This window comes from Orbicella franksi, chromosome 11 (assembly GCF_964199315.1).
Source record: "Orbicella franksi chromosome 11, jaOrbFran1.1, whole genome shotgun sequence".
Taxonomy (NCBI): Eukaryota; Metazoa; Cnidaria; class Anthozoa; order Scleractinia; family Merulinidae; genus Orbicella; species Orbicella franksi.
This window is the reverse complement of record NC_138155.1, coordinates 18,210,327-18,223,879: the sequence shown is the minus strand read 5'-3', so window position 1 is coordinate 18,223,879 and position 13,553 is coordinate 18,210,327. Positions and strand designations below refer to the sequence as shown.

The window sequence follows — 13,553 nt, the reverse complement described above, 5'->3', positions numbered from 1 at the left end:
AGTTATGTCTTTCCATGCTGGGACAAATTGTTGCAATCTACCAGCTTGAAGATACCTTAGTGTATCGCTTACCTCATTAGAGGGGGTTTCTGGCCCTACTTGTTTGGCCTCCTCCCCTCGTCCGTCTTGTTGTATGGAGGGCCGGGCCTTTTCCAGTGTAAATTATTAATGGCCTGAGTGCCTTGACCACGTGAGGAATACTTGTAGTCAAAGCCTTTGGATTTTGCATGCTTGTATCCCCTGTAACCATTGCTTTTGTGGCCTTCCGCTTTCGGGTTTAGCTTTTTGCTAACTTTGGTCGCTTTCGCGAGATCTTTTAGTTGTTTAGATAAGTTGACATCATTGCCAAACAAATTCTGTGAAGGGTACCGAGCTGGAGCACAAATGTTTATAGTCTTCGTTTAGCTTGGGCTTGATGTTGTCCCTGCGCTGCATATTCAACTCAAAGTTAGCGGCACCTACCAGAGCAATGGTGTCTGTGGCTGCTCTTATTAATTCTGGGACATCCAAGGCATCTTTAGGAATTTTATCCCGTGCCTTCACAAATTTTTCAATAACAGAAACTACCAGGATGAGCCCTTTGACAAGATTAGATTGTACTCGCTGCAGCTTGATATCAGCAGACCTCGTGTCTGATTTTAGTTTATCCCAGATGAGATGATTGACCTTCGTGCTGGTGAGGCATTCACAGTTTTCTGGTGTGTTATAGCGATTCTGTGTCGCTGTCAAAACTTTGTCCGTAAGCTTTTCTCTCAGTAAGCCATGGACAATTTTGGCTATCTGCTCGTTTACGGCAGGAGCCTTCTTCTGGTCAAGTTTGAGGTCATTCGCAATGCCTGACAGCTCAATTTTGCCAGAGGCATCCTGCTGAGATGCAGAGCCCTGATTTATCACAGTGCTAATGCTCTGCTCAGTTGATTCACCACTTGTGGGCTTTTTAGCCCCATTATTTGACTCAGCGGATCCAGATTGCTGGTTTTTGTCCGACTGTTCAGTGGATCGTTCGTCCGTTTTGGCAGCTATTTGTAGCTGTTCATCGCTTTCCTCTGGAGGACCTTCCTCGGTTACGAGTTGGTCAATGGTGTCCTTCATCTGACCTAAGGATTCAGCCATTGTAGACTCCATTGAGGTAATGGAAGATACCAGAAGCTCACTCATTGAGCTGATTGCCACGACGATAGCCGACTCGCCGTTGTTTGGTGCCGCGCCATTCCCAGCATTTTGAATTTTACACTGTCCTAATCTATTGCTGACTGACTGGAGCAAAGGTGGGAATTGCACTTATCACTCGAGCGGCTGGTGCTTTCTCAGGTGACTTCGTAGTGCACATGATGAGGAGGCAGAATTAGAGTGCTCTCTTTACGTATTGTGGTACATGAAAAATTGTCTGCGCTTACTCCATTTGATAAAACTGCTGACCAACTTTCTGGGCTCATGTAATCATGGTGGACCCTATCTACGGCGTTAAACAAGATTAACTTGCATGCCTGATAATTCAAGGTTTTTTTGAACTTAGAATGGAATAGAGTTCGTATGCCGAAAGTGTGTAGTAAGTGTGGACGTTGACAAACTGCAAGGTCAAGTTCTTGACCTGTGATGATTGAGCAGGGTTTTAAGAGCAATCTAAACAACAAGATATGCTCTGTTAAACTCGCATCTAACACCTCAATGCTTTAGAATCTAAATATCACGGCAGTTCATTCCCATATTTCGATCATACGAATAGAATTCAGGTGTTATGCTCGTGATACACTGTTAGTTTAAAGATTATTGTGAGGACTTTTGCGTTCAGTTACCTTCAATAGCCATAAATAATATTCAAAGACACTGTTGATAACATTAACATAGAAATAACGTTAATTAATTGATTCTATAATATCTAATTTCCTTAGATATCTCCCTTCTCTCTTTGTTAAAACTGGTCTTTTGTCACGTTGATTGAACAACCTTTGTGACCAAAAACTAACAGATGCCAAAAATTTTAGTTGTGATTTCATCAGGCCAAGAGTGGCTCTTAACCTTGGTAAATGAGTTTTCAAAAAGAAAGTTGGACTTTAGGTATGCAATGAGAACTCTTGATTGGCACCTGTCAATTCAAATCAGTTGAAACTCATGCTGTGAACTAAGATAGGTCCAATCCTTATTTGTGTGAAATGGCAATAAAATTCATTTTATTCTGTAACCAGGAGTGGAGTCTAAATTTGATGCTTATTTTAATGCAATTTTTGGGATTTGGGGTAAAAAGCCAGGGGGGGGGGGTGGTCTAACTCCCAAGGGAAAAATCGCAGAGCCGGCCCACTTTGTCTTTTAGAGTTGTTTGGTAGTCCCTTCAATCTGGCAAAGTTTCATCCAAATTGGAGAGATGGCATGTATCACCCCTGCCTGGTCCTCTGGCGAACTCAGTCTTAAAAATCTCAAAAAGGGGCCGAGTTATTTAGAAAAAACGTATTTTCTAATAAAGTTAATAAACTAGGAAGGTGTCATAATCTTGTCAACGGGCGAGAACCCTGGGGAAATTTTCGCGGCAAACGCTCATCGCTTGTATTTCATGTCATTTGCATATTTTTATTTACATCACCCACTTGACGAAAATTCTGACGTGAAAGCTCTTTACGCTAACTCCTATGGAAAAATCAAAAGCAGAATAAAGTCCTTGGTTAAAGAAAAGGAAGAAAATGGCCCAAAGAAGAAAGAAAAAGCTCCATATTGTCAAGGAAAGAAAAAAACCTTGCCGAAAGCAACAAAGGCTCTTGGTTTGGCCAAACGCCTTCGACAATCTCGGCATCTGCTGAAGATTCGGAGCGTTCAAATATCCTTGGAACAAGTAGCTTAAAAATCAAAGTGAACAAGATTCTTCGTCGGAATCTGGTGGAAGCGATGAAGAAAATGAAACCTACCCAAGGGAAGTCATTTCAGCATTAAGGGTATTTCTTAAGCTGTCCATCGATTCCTCAATGTCTTGTTTTTCAGCGGCACATTTTCCGCCTTAAACATTTTTGGCACGGGTTTTACCATTGCCTTTATCTTTGGCGTCTTTGCCTATTATATTACGTCGCCGTCCTAAATCGAACTCCACAGAGCGAGATAAAAAAAAAATGTTGCAATGCGATGCTTTTCCCGGGAAATCTTGACCTATTGTCATAGAGACTAGGAGGTCCTGTTGTTCCATTGGTTTGCGGTTTTATTAGGCATGATAATCTCTGGGCGTGGCATGAGTTGTTTACAAACCTTTACAAGCTAAAATCTTGCATTTGATTTTTGGCAAAATACATCCACTTTGAGCGAATTTATAGGGTATGCAGATTTGATGGATTTTTGTGAAATTTCGAGAGAACATTCCAGAGATAATGACAAACCAAAGTGTGTTGGGAAATTTGATATTTAACACATTTTTCCCGTGGTGTCCATTTATGCAACACGTCTCGCATATTTTTAGCTACTCCAACTTTAGATGTGGATATCTAGACAACCAATCAGAATATCGAAAAAGCCCGACACACTTTTGTTGATTGATGCCTTGTGAATAAGACTGTGCAGCCATTTTGCTTGTACTGCGGAATCCGATAGCCAATAAACTCAATAGAAGAAGCCTCAGTTGTTTCACACCTTACTGTCTCCTGACACTTCTTAAAGAAAGCATTGCTGAAATTGTATTTTTTTCGTAAAGTAAAGTTATTAAGCTTTCTTATGATATATAGTTTGTTGGGATTTTTCTTGAAACTGGCGTGCATACGATTTTTTTCCCAAAGGGCACCCGCGAAGGTGGGAAGTAACCTTAAATTGTGTTGTTTTGAGTAGAGTCATTTATCAGTCTGTCAGGGTTCGCACGTGTCTTGAAAACCCTTGAATTTCAGGTATCTGATTTCAAGGCCTCTAAAGTACTTGAAATTGGTTTTTGGTCCTTGAAAGTCCTTGATTTTTTATTGAACAAGATAGAAAAATGTCAACACTTATTAGTTTTAAAGTAAATGACAACCAGTGGAAACAAATGTTCAGGTAAACAGGGTACAAAATTCTCGAAATGCTTACAAAATGTGTGAAAACACTTGATTTTTGTTCCCAGTGCTCTCTTGTTACTCTCATGCATGTCCGTTGAGCTACTAGTACACAGCGAATTTCTGGGTTCCAAGTGTTTTCAAGCTCTCGTTGTCTGGCGTTTCTGCTTGTGCACGTGTTAATGCCTAAAACATAGGTTTCAACACAAACATTTTTCTTGGTTGTAGGTAAATCTGTGTAAGGAAAGTCCTTGAAATTTCAAAGTAGGGATAGCCCTAAGGGACAGAACATAATTAGCTCCGATTTGCCGATTTGCATAGTATAAGAACGTGTCTTTTCAGCAAATTCCTTGTCACCTTCCCCTGATGAAGGCTGAAGTTGTAGCCGAAACGTTGGGACTTTTACAAAAAGAATTTTTACTAACATTTTTACATTTTTAAACCAGAGTAACATTTTTCAATCGGGAATGGCATGTTTATATATAAGCTAACACATGTGGGATTTCGTCTTCCCGGCTTGTTGTCGATATGCTGAACTTCAGTAAGATTGAATCTTCATAAATAAAAAAAAACTTTAACCAGATATGTTTCACAATCGCTCACGATAGTTTTACCTCCAGTGTCAACCATGAAGTAGTTTATTTCAAAATCAGGTTTAACGCACCCCCGCCATGATTTCAGCCGCGAGAATGTTCAAGTTCTGGGCAGGATTTCTATGCAAGAACTTTTCTCAGCAATGGAGAATTTAGTTCTCACCAGGAGTACTACCAAGATTTTACTTCCCAGCAGGATTCTCGCTGGGATCCTGGAGGAGATTTTTTTCTTGGCGGGATCTCATTGAGGACAGATTTCTCGGTGGGATTCTTGCCAAGATGCGTGACGAGAATTTTTCCCAGGAAGGATCCCGCCAGGAAAACTGATCTCCTTGGTGGGATCGTGTTGGGATCCCATATGGAGAATGTATGTGAAAGTCTTGTTGCATGTGATTAAAAACTCTACAATGTGGAATGTAGAGAGTGTTAATTAAGTACTAAATAGTTTTGTTTTAATTGAGTCAGATTGAGTGTTCAGTTAAGGTTTATTTTCTTGGATGAAGAGCATTTTGTAGATAAAGCATTCAAATTCCCCACAACATTTCTTCAGGATGGAAAATTGTTTGTTTAGATCTTTTGCTCCTCTGATTGTGGGCGTCATGCAGGTGTTTGCCAATAGCTGCGTGTAAACTATCAATTCCCGGTATCCACCCTGCACTAGACACGTTCGCTTTGCGGACTTATTTTAACTTTTCTATTACCTATCTCACCAGGACCCAGATGCTAGTTTCGACTTTATAGAAAACGACACAGATCCATCACCAAACGATCCATCTGACATTGGTCAAAGGTACTGATAATATATAGATTTAGCCAGGCCTCAAAGCGGAGCTCCTGATAGCAATAGTTAAGCAAAGAGGAAAAAGAGGATTTGTTTTCATGGATCAGAAACTCAAAAAAAGATCAACTGTGAGCATGTAATTGTTCAGAGTGTGGTTGCACTATTTTTTAAGTTAAATTTTAACAAACTATGCCCAGTAAGTGTACCCAAGATTGTAGAAGTTATGTGCGTAATATAATTATCAAGGACCTTCCAAGAGACAATTGTGCAAGGAATATGTTGGAAGAAAAGTCAACAATGTGGCAGGGGTTAATTTACAGGGAAATTTTGCCTTTGGATGTACTTCCTCCTTCTCCCCCAGAGTAATAACCTGACTCAAGCCCACGATCCAGTGGACAAACCAGTACCTGGTCAGCAGTCAACTTCCAAAAAATGTAACCTCATTGAGCTCTTAACCTGGGCCCATGATATGGTCATGTGATACTGGTCAGCGGATACATTGTTTTGAAAGCTGTCAATAGATCATAAGATGGATGTCCAATATCAAAGATGGGTAATGGTGTTGCTCTCTTATTTTTCAAGGCATGGGGCTTGGCGTATGGATGTACAGATGTACATACATACCTTTGACGCATAGGAGCTCCGCTATTACTTAGGGCCACAAATTTAAAGTAGAAACTTTATGAAATGAATGAACCTATCTTTGCAGTATTAAAGCAATTTTAAGTGCCATTACTGAGTACTGTGAAATTTCACATTTTTCAGCTGCTTTTCTCATGGAATAACTTACTGCGGTCTTTAATGTGCCTTGATGCATAAAGATAGCAATTTAGAAGCATTCTTGAAATCTTCAGGGGCTTGCAAGCTACATGTAACTTTTTCTCGGCAAAAAGTAAATGCACATCTTTATAATTTTAATATGACAGTTAGCAGAAAAGGTTAATTGCAAGCAATCAAGAATCCTTGGATTATGCTTAGAGGGAAGCTACAAGAGATTACAAGAAAAAGCTTCAAAATTCCTCTTGAGTAATTTCAGCAGAGAATCACATATCTCAGAGAATTACCACAGTTCTGATTGGTTACTTAATTAGGTGAGGTATTTAGCAAGGAATTGCAAAAAGTTGAAAGCAAGACTTTGCATGATATTGCATTGGAGCAACAACAAAACAATCAGAAACAATGACCCTTCAACCCTCCAAGTTAACTTTTTTCCTTAGGGGCCATTTGGCCACTGAATATTTATTTTTGGTTGCCAGTGAAAAATTTGGGTCACCAAAGTATAAAAATTAATTATTAATTGATTAATAATTAATTTATCAATATTAATAAACTTATTAATATATTAAATAATAAATAATTAATAATTCATGTGCTATCCCTGAACTAGGTAAATAAAAAGTGATTCAAATAATATATTTTTATTATTAATGATCATATAAAATCACAGTCAATTCCTCTTGAAGATTTGACAGGTCTTCCTGAACTCTGCTAAGCATGTTAGGTAGTGACTCATATTCATCGAACAGAAAAGCTGTACTAGAAGAAAAGCTGCTAAGAACAGACAATAACAGCAACGATATCTTCCATCAATCAACCAACCCTTCACACAAACTTACTGAGCTAGTTGTGACATACACACCAAAAAGCATGAGTATGTGTGATTTACTGCTGTTTTTCCCACGAAAAAAATAAACAACAAAAAACCACCGAAATATTCTGAATTTTAATTCGCGTTTACTAAGTAAAACACAAGTGTAGATGGCACAGATTATACCAAGTAGCAGCCAGATAGTGGAAAGTGTTATCCACTGTATCTAAAAAGGGCTTGGAAAAAAACCTCTTTACTTGTCCGAGACAAGTACATCTTTCTCTCGGGCATGTAACTTTAACTTTCTCTGCTCACTTACCCCATGGGCATGAGCCCAGGCAAGCCATCTGCCAACTAAATATTTTGATAAAAATTTTGAAACAAAGGGTAAAGTTTTAGATACACGGGTAATCAAGTGTTGAGTTGAGATGAAGCTTGACGAAAATTACAAATTAAAACATGTGATAAAAAATCTGCCCTGATCAAAGTTCTTTCCACAGTTAAAAGTAGCCATTTTTGGCAGGAAAATGCTGTAAGGGCGCCATGTAATTTATTGCAAGAACATTTCCAGTTTCATGGTAAAAACCCAGACTTGGCAATGTATCAAAGATGCAGAAACTGTACACGTGCATTGTCTCACACTCAAAGGTAAAATTATCACATATGAAAGTTCAGTCAAGTGGAATGAAGTTTGTCGCATATGACATACTGCAAATTTGTTCTTTCCTATGATGGCGGGGTTCTTGTTATTAAACATATCATTTTATTTTAGTATCAATTTCAGTGGGTTAAAATGCAGAAGAACGTATTTTTACAAGTGAATTCATCATGCTCAAAGCATTTTTTCATTCTGGATAATATTCAAGCTTTTGATTTTAGTCGCCAGGCTGGCGACTTCCCTTTCAGGTTAGTCGCCAGGTCCAAAATTCTAGTCGCCATGGCGACTAAAATGGTCGCAACTTGGAGGGTTGCCTTTAATCATGTTTTTAAAACCACTGTCACCATCCACAAAGTCAGAAACAAACACTGTAAGCTTTTTTCAAAGGGGAAGTCAATTTAAGTTTCTTGCTGCTTTGAACTGAAGTACAACTGGTATTTTCTGGGGGAATGTAAAAAGCTGCATATGCTTGCAGGTATCAGAAAAAGACAGAATCATAACTGGGGCAAAATTGGCTGAAGCAAAGAAAAACCACAAACCCAAGCTCAGCATCCAAAGAAGCAGCAGTATCAAATGTGACATATACAGAAGAAGAAATTACATCTTTAAAAGAGAACATGCAGGCTGCAGAAAATACAAAGAAAAGTACAGCTACCTATGTGCAACTCTTGGAGTCATGGTACATGGAAAATACCAAAGTGAAGCTCACTTCACCTACCTTTTTTTCAGTTTGCTGTTACCCTTGCCTGGACAATTAACATGTACAAATTGTACTTTGATGTACTTCCAACAGCCGTGTGAATTTCCTGTAAAATCTGATTGGCCCTCATTTATAGCATGACACAAGATAGCATTGCTGTTGATTGGTAAGCAATGAAGGAGTGGCAGGAAACTCAAGAAATAAATGTATCAAACCTTCTTTTTTTCCCTTGCTTCGCTTGCCAAACAGATTGGACACTGCGAATAATTTCTGAGCAAAAGTTTTGAAAAAGTTGAAAATCTTGATTTTGCACTTTTTAGGGTGTGATCCATGAGCTTTGGGTTTTCGTCGGAAAATTTCGGCAATCATCGGTCATCTTCGTGGAAAGCTCTTCGCTTTCATAGCTCTGACATGCCACGGGGAATGCTTTGGAGCAGTTTTGAAAAATCAAAATTTTCAAATTTTTTCTAAGTGTCTAAACTTCGTTGGGGGAATGGACGATTTTGGGTAATAGTGTGAGGGTAGGCTTCGGGAAAGACTGAAAGAGTAATTGAGCAGTGTCGGTCCGTAAGAGTAAGCCCTACTCGGTAATGTGTTCCTGGGTACGAAAGGGTGGTATTTGGAGGAAAAAGGAGCAAAGTTGAGCAAACTTGCTCACTTGGTAGCACAAAATGACTGAACTTGTAGCCAAGTTGTCTCGGTGTGGACAATGAGAGAATGGATGGATGTTGTACCTGATGGCCTTTGGCCAAGAATAGCGGCTTAGATTCGGAAGAATCATTCTTCCCTGATGTATCTTCTTGGCATTCCGTGGACTTGGCCATGCTACTGGCATGCGTGAAGCTTACAAGGGTGAAGCAGTGGAAAGACGTGGTAAAGAGAAAATGGGTTTCCCTCAGACAGGGTTGAATGCCTCGTGCGTCTTCCATGGCCAGGAGGATTCCCAGTGCAGCTTGACGGTCAAATGCCAGCCTCCTTTGAAAAGAAGCAGACGCAAAAGGGTTCCTGTTGGGTTTCCTGAGGGATAGTTACCTGGTTGATCCTGCCAGTAGTCATGTGCTTGTCTCAAAGATTAAGCCATGCATGTCTTAGCATAAGCATTTGTACTGTGACATGGCAAATGGCTCATTAAATCAGTTATCGTTTATTTCATTGTACCATTACTACTTGGATAACTGTAGTAATTCTAGAGCTAATACATGTGAAAAGTCCTGACTTCTGGAAGGGATGTATTTATTAGAGTAAAAACCAATGCGGGTTCTGCCCGGTTCTTTGGTGATTCATAGTAACTGATCAAATCGCACGGCGTTCCGCTGGTGATGTTTCATTCAAATTTCTGCCCTATCAACTGTCAATAGTAAGGTAGTGGCTTACCATGGTTGCAACGGGTGATGGAGAAGTAGGGTTTGATTACGGAGAGGGAGCCTGAGAAACGGCGACCACATCCAAGGAAGGCAGCAAGTGCACAAATTACCCAATCCTGACTCAGGGAGGTAGTGACAAGAAATAACAATACAGGGCTTTTCCAAGTCTTGTAATTGGAATGAGTACAACTTAAATCCTTTAACAAAGATCCATTGGAGGGCAAGTCAGATGCCAGCAGCTGCGGTAATTCCAGCTCCAGTAACGTATATTAAAGTTGTTGCAGTTAAAAAGCTTGTAGTTGGATTTCAGGATGGCTTGGCCGGTCTGCCGCAAGGTATGTTACTGGCTGTGCCGTTCTTCCTTGCAAAGACTGCGTGTGCTCTTAACTGAGTGTGCATAGGATCTGCAATGTAAGAGTGTTCAAAGCAAGCCAGTGCTTGAATACATAAGCATGGAATAATGGAATAGGACTTTGGTTCTATTTTGTTGGTTTCTGGAACTGAAGTAATGATTAAGAGAGACAGTTGGGGGCATTTGTATTTCGTTGTCAGAGGTGAAATTCTTGGATTTACGAAAGACGAACTACTGCAAAAGCATTTGCCAAGAATGTTTTCATTAATCAAGAACAAAAGTTAGATGATCAAACATGATCAGATACCGTCCTAGTTCTAACCATAAACGATGCCAACTAGGGATCAGAGGGTGTTATTGGATGACCCCTTGGGCACCTTATGGGAAACCAAAGTTTTTGGGTTCTGGGGGAAGTATGGTTGCAAAGCTGAAACTTAAAGGAATCGACAGAAGGGCACCACTAGGAGTGGAGCCTGCGGTTTAATTTGACTCAACACGGGAAAACTCACCAGGTCCAGACATAGTAAGGATTGACAGATTGAGGGCTCTTTCTTGATTTTATGGGTGGTGGTGCATGGCGGTTCTTAGTTGGTGGAGTGATTTGTCTGGTTAATTCTGTTAACGAACGAGACCTTAACCTGCTAAATAGTTACGCCAATCCCGATTGGTGGTTAACTTCTTAGAGGGTATCCAACCAAAGTCAGGAAGGCAATAACAGGTCTGTGATGCCCTTAGATGTTCTGGGCCTCATGCACGCTACATTAACAATGTCAGAGAGTGCCTCCTTCACCGAGAGGTGCGGGTAATCTTGCAAACATCGTGCTGGAGATAGATCATTGCAATTTTTGAACTTGAACGAGGAATTCCTGTAAGCACGAGTCATCAGCTCACTTTGATTATGTCCCTGCCCTTTGTACACACTGCCCATCACTACTACCAATTGAATGGTTTAGTGAGGCCTCCTGACTGGCGCCGATACTCTGGCTACAGAACGCCGGATGCCGGAAAGTTGGTCAAACTTGATCATTTAGAGGAAGTAAAAGTCGTATCAAGGTTTCCATAGGTGAACCTACGGAAGGGTCATTACCGATGCAATCTAAGAACAACTCTGTTGTTTGCTCTGTGAACTGTACCAAACCATTAGGGGTCAGCCCAGGCCATTAAGTGGCGATCGGATGCACAACTGCATGGCCGCCTCGCCTGCCCCGCCTGTGTTTTTCTCTCACTAATGTATGGGTCTATTGTCTGATGTGATGACATCTGCCATCTGGTGGTTCGCACGATAGTTGGAAAAAAATGTTAGAGACAACTTTTGACGATGGATCTCTTGGCTCACGCATCGATGAAGAACACAGCCAGCTGCGATAAGTACTGTGAATTGCAGAATTCAGTGCATCATGAAATCTTTGAACGCAAATGGCATTCTTGAGTTCTCTCAGGAGCATGTCTGTCTGAGTGTCAGATATCATCCATCGCAGGCAAAAAGTTGCCGGTGGCGTTGAGGTGTCACAGCTGCCCAGTGGGAGTGGCCATGTCCCTTGAAAGGGACATGGCCACTCCCAGAGAGACTCGCTGTGGTTGCCGGGTTTTTCCCGTGGCACACCAGTGGGGGCGAAAAGTGTGACCAGTCCTTCGGGTGCCGTCGGGTGCCTGCCGCTGGAGTTGCCGAGGCAAAGCATACCTTCTTGACCTCAGATCAGGCAAGGCTACCTGCTGAATTTAAGCATATTAATAAGTGGAGGAAAAGAAACTAACAAGGATTCCCTCAGTAACAGCGAGTTTAGCGGGAAGAGCTCAAATTTGAAATCTCCAATGCTTGCATCGGCAAGTTGTCGTTGCGAGAAGCACTTTCTAGGTGGATCAGCAGTGCCTAAGTTGCTTGGAACAGCAGGTTGCAGAGGGTGACAAGCCCATCTGTGGCGCTGCCGGCCACTGATGATGTGCTTTCGAAGAGTTGGGTTTGGGAATGCAGCCCAAAATGGGTGGTAAACTCCATCTAAAGCTAAATTATTATACTGACATGAGACCGATAGTGAACATGTACCGTGAGGGAAAGATGAAAAGAACTTTGAAAAGAGAGTTAAAAAGTTTGTGTGTGTGGAAGTTTTGCAGAACATGGATATGTGGGATGACTACATCCCTTTTTTATTGCCCTCATTGCAAATCATTGTTCTCTCATGAATGTGAATAGCCTCTTTTATCTTAAGTTGGAAACTACTGGAGGGGTGATCCCAAACATGGAAACAATCTGCTGAACATAAGGTGCCACAATGTTTAGAATTCTGCAGATGTTTGAAAATGTGAGAGGCCTAAATATCACTGGATAAATGCTCTCTCACACATGTGGAAAACTGCTGGGCTGTTTTGCGGACGTAACAGGCATATTACAGCCCACAGGTGGCAACTAGTAAACCACATGTGAATGGAGCCTGCCAGGGATGGGGTCTTTCATGCCAAACATGTTGCTGATCTTGAAAGAAGAAAATTTAAACTGCAAAAAGAATGCGAATGAATTTCTTTGAAATTCGCCTATTGTTCTCGCGAAATATTGTAGAAATTTCAAGCAAAGAATCGTGATTTATCGGGTGATATTTTGAAGAAATTTCGTTGAGCGACATGAAAATTCGCTAATCTAAGAACGATATATGGATTAGATTTCGCCAGTAATGAAAGGAAAATTCGCGTAGCTAAACAAAAAATCCCACTCCCAACATGACATTTCGTTGAGTGTTGGTAAGCATATGGTATTCATGAATGAATGGAATCGACAACTCTACATACAGCCCTTCGATTACCTTTAAAACAATTAAGCTTAAGCAATTAAGCTGAGTGTCAACACAACCTAAATAAAACTATTCCAATGAATTCACAAGATATTTCAAAAACCTATAAGCTTAACGTTTATTCGATTGATAGTTTGTTTACAAAGAGATCAACATTGTGATGCCCTTACCATTTTGATTGACAAGAACGTTTGATCTAAGCTTTCATTTTTCTCTCATCAAGTCCTTTGACTTTCCTTTGCCGTTTATCATTCACAAACAACTCAACAAGTTGAGTCTCCTGTCGAGGCATGGTAACCTCTGCTGTTGGAAAATGAATGCCTAGCATGCACCAGTAACATCAAGAAATGCCTTTGAATTCCCTCATGGACTGACGGCATTTTAGATTTCATTCCATTGTTTGCCAACCATGTAAGGAAGGTAGGTCCCAGTCTTCAATGAGTTTTGTGTGTTTGTAACAGGCAAATGAAATGTATTGGGTTGAAACAAAAACTTTTCTTTTCCAGCTCAGATGTCTTGAGTTTAACTGTACACTAGCTCATGTCTACGAACTATTTAATTTAAAAGGGTGTTTTATGTAGGCGATGAAAGGCAAGTTACTGGTTATAATCATTTAAAGTAGTTGCTTTGTGAGTCACTGCGTGAGTGAAAGTGCACAAACGAAACCATTGAATAAAGTTTTATCAAAAGAATGGTTAAATTTTGATACAAAACTAAATGCAACTTTGAGATGGCATTA

At 40.5% G+C, this 13,553-nt stretch overlaps 1 protein-coding gene, 1 non-coding gene and 1 pseudogene across 4 annotated transcripts in view; 2 read left to right on the top strand and 1 right to left on the bottom strand.

Moving 5' to 3' along the window:
• The window catches only part of LOC145503127 (uncharacterized), a 382,969-nt gene that overhangs the window by 65,249 nt on the left and 304,167 nt on the right, over positions 1 to 13,553 (bottom strand). The window lies entirely within an intron of this gene.
• LOC145461654 (small subunit ribosomal RNA) lies at positions 9,345 to 11,117 on the top strand (annotated as a pseudogene).
• LOC145461647 (5.8S ribosomal RNA) lies at positions 11,339 to 11,492 on the top strand. Its single transcript, XR_014040753.1, has one exon. It is a non-coding gene; the product is annotated as a 5.8S ribosomal RNA (ribosomal RNA).